Source organism: Artemia franciscana, chromosome 17 (assembly GCF_032884065.1).
Source record: "Artemia franciscana chromosome 17, ASM3288406v1, whole genome shotgun sequence".
In the NCBI taxonomy this organism is placed as follows: domain Eukaryota; kingdom Metazoa; phylum Arthropoda; class Branchiopoda; order Anostraca; family Artemiidae; genus Artemia; species Artemia franciscana.
Genome location: NC_088879.1, coordinates 36997116 through 37000920, shown reverse-complemented (window position 1 = coordinate 37000920; position 3805 = coordinate 36997116). Strand labels below are relative to the sequence as shown.

Below are 3805 nucleotides of genomic sequence, written 5' to 3'. Positions count from 1 at the left end.
CCCCACTTTTTTACGCTACAGTTTGAGTCTATCTCTTAACTCTACGTTTTAAAACAGTAAATAACTTAAGCGTTTAAAACAGCGAGTAAAAAAAAACAGTAAAAAACAGCGAGTCGTTGAGGAAGAAAAGCCCCTTTCATATACGGAGTAATTTCTGTTCGTTTTAAGTTTTAATGTCGCTCCTTACTTTCAGTTAAAAAACTTGTTTTTTTTATTTAATTTCTGAACGTTTTTGAATTAATGCATGTTTTTATTTTGGCTCTCCGCTCATAAATAATTAAAACGAAAATTGCACATTTTTTTTGGGCTATATGGCTTTCTCATAGTATTAATCGGAAGATTTTGAGAAGAAATGGAGCAGGGGAGGAAGCTTTGTTGCCCTTCAATTTTTTGATTACTTAAAAAGGCAATTAGAACGTTTAATTTTTTACGAATGCTTTCATTAGTAAAAAATATACGAAACTTACGAATTGGCATATTTTATTATGTATATGAGGGAGATCACTCCCTTGTCAGTACCTCGCTCTTTACACTAAAGCTTAAATTTTGTCCCTATTCCTTAAGAATGACCCCTGAATCACAAGGGCCGTAGAATAAATAGCTTAAATTACTAAGGCGGTGAACCCCTCATATGTGTAATAATTTCTTTTCGTTTTAATTTTTAATGCTGCTCCTTACTTTCACTTGAAAAAATTTTCATGTTTATCTTTTCATTGTTTTTTTTAAATAATGCTAGAAAATCCTTCGCCTCCTTCATTGAAATTCTCTTCCCCCACGACAAATTCCTCCACGGAAAGATCCTAACAAGTAACCCTCATCCCCCTCTTAGCTCCCCCCCCCCACACCAGAGAAATTCCCCTGAAAACGTCTGTACACTTCCCAATAACCATTACTACATGTAAACACTGGTCAAAATATGTAACTTGCAACCCCTCCCACTGAGACTTTGGGGGAGTATGTCGTCCCCAAAGACATAGTTATTAGGATTTTCAACTATGGTGAATTAAATGATTATCTCAGAACTTTGATCCGGTGACTTTGGGGGAAAATGAGCGTGGGAGGGGGCCTAGGTGCCCTCCAATTTTTTGGTCACTTAAAAAGGGCACTAAAACCTTTAATTTCTGTTAGAATGAGCCCTTTTGCAAAATTCTAGGACAATTGAGTCGATACGATAACTCCTGGGAAAAAAAAGAATAATAAAAAAATAAACACGCACACGTGATCTGTCTTCTGGCAAAAAATGTGAAATTCCAGATTTTTTGTAGATAGGAGCTTGAAACGTCTACAATAGCGTTCTCTAATACGGTGAATCTGATGGTACGATTTTCGTTAAGATTATATGACTTTTAAAGGGTGTCTCCCCGTATTTTCTAAAACAAGGCATTTTTTTCTCAGGCTCGTAACTTTTGATGGGTAAGACTAGACTTAATGAAACTTATATATTTAAAATCAACATTAAAATGAAGTTCTTTTGATGTAACTATTGGTATCAAAATTCCATTTTTTTAGAGTTTCGGTTACTATTGAGCCGGGTCGCTCCTTACTACAGTTTGTTACCACGAACTGCTTGATATCTAGAGGATCATGCATATCATAACGGTCTAACAAAAAGTCAAACTAAAGAGAAAGAGTCAAACTTTAGCGTAACGAACAGAAATTACTCCGTATATGAAAGGGACTTTTCCTCCTCAACGCCCCACTTATTTACGCTACAGTTTGACTCTATCTCTTGACTCTACTTTTTAAAACAGTAAAAAACTTTAGCGTAAAGAGCGGGTTGTTGAGGAGGAAAATCCCCTTTCATACGGAGTAATTTCTGTTCGTTTTAAGTTTTAATGTCGCTCCTTACTTTCATTTAAAAAAACTTGTTTTTTCATTTAATTTTTAATAAGGTTCGAAAGCAATAAGAAATTCAATGTTAAATCAAGTAAATACGGGCCAAAAATCAGATGATGCGAAAACATATTCAATGAACAGCAATTCATGGGCAACTTTAATGACATACTACTAGAACTACATCCGCAGAAAATAACATAAATATTCAGTAATCAGGCCCAAAAATAATAGTAATGTAGCTGAATGGTCGATCAATTAATGTAGCCAAAGGCCCCCCTATTAAAATATTCCAAGAAGCTTAGCAGTAGCGGTAGCGGTAGGAATTTCTAGTTTGATATGTTACCAATGCAATTGACTTGATAAGATGTTTTTTAACTTTTTAAGACTAGCCTTTGTGACTTAATTTAAATTTCAGCAATTTGATTCGATTCCTAGTTCAATTTAAAAATCAGTATTTGATAATTACCGAGTATTTTCAAAAACAAAATGTATCAGGAATTCAATCAGTTTAGGCAATTTAATTTAGTTATTGCGACTGGTCATTGATACCCCATCATTAGCTTTAATACAAGACTAAGAAAAACAAAATTTGATTATTTAAGACATATTCTGGAGAAAATTCCAGAACCATTTTCTATAAAGTATACACTCAATTCTCTCTGTATTATTTCAAACATGTCAGCTAGTCAGGAAATTAATTTCTTCAATAGGGCCCAATGATCAAATTTATTTGGCTTTAACATTATTAATTTGTATACTTATGTCTTAAAAACTACTTAAAAACTTTAATTTATTAAACAGACGCAGCTTTACAAAACTTTTTCAAAGCAGTGAATTAAGTCTTTGAATTATTTTTGAAAATAGGAATGCCCCATTTCATTTTCATATGCAAGTGTCTTGACCGTTTAAATGCAAGTTTACCTTTTTGAGAAAAGAAAATCAGGGGTTTATCACTCTCTTATCAATTTGACTGAAAAGTCGAAACTTTAATTTCTGAGAACCCAGTGACCGTTCTACTGACTTTGCCAATTATTTTCTCTCTAACAATCATAGGGGGGCTTTAGTCATTACTACTATTAACAACTCACCGCAGAGCCAAGCCACCTGAGGCCAAAAACAATCCCTTCAGCAATTTTATCGAATATTGGTTCAATTTAGATTTCAGCAGTTTATAATTACGAACTATTTTCGATAAAGATGCATGGGGACTTGGATCCAGCTTGGGCACTTTAAATTAATTATGGCGTCTACTCATTGACTTTTTCACTACTAATTTTTGTAAATTTTATACAGTGTTTCTTCTTTTATCATACGGAAAAAAATGATTGACATTACATTCAAGGATTAAGAAACTAACGGCAGGATCATTCTTTACTTTGAATAATGTATTATACATATGATTGATTAAGGTTCATGACCTTTAGTTTCCCCTCGAAAGGTGTTCGCCAATCCTGGATGTACATCAGTACCGGCCCAACGCTAGAAGGGAGCGGAGGAGCAACCCTGCGTTTCCTAAAAATCAGTTTAATAGTCTGGGCCCCATGTACGGGCCGTATCAGATAGTAAGCTGATGAGAACAGATACTACACTCTGATTTTAGCTAAAAGGCCGAGAGGCGATAATTCTACAAGGATTGTCAAAGGTATTATAAAAATACGAGTAACAAAGTTTGTCAAACAATTTATTTCGGTTGCAATACCCAAATAACATTCAATTAACCTATCAGTTTGTCTTTAGATTTTTGTGAACAGTGCGAAACATTTCCCATAATATAAAAGTTTATCTCAAAATTTAAAATGGTAAATGGAAAATTTTCCAATCAAGACTTGGACAAAATTGTAACTCAAAAAACCAAAATTAGAAAAGATAACACCTTAAATCAGAGATAGGCTATATTCTCTTGGCCCTTTAGCCGACAATGATCGGAACCAGCATTGATGAATAACGTTAATTCACGGCAATTATGGGG

General features: G+C 34.1%; 1 non-coding gene across 1 annotated transcript; it reads right to left on the bottom strand.

Annotated features, from left to right (window-relative positions):
• Positions 1-3271: 3271 nt before the first annotated feature.
• LOC136038309 (U2 spliceosomal RNA) lies at positions 3272-3456 on the bottom strand. Its single transcript, XR_010620186.1, has one exon. It is a non-coding gene; the product is annotated as a U2 spliceosomal RNA (small nuclear RNA).
• Between the last annotated feature and the right edge of the window lie 349 nt (positions 3457-3805).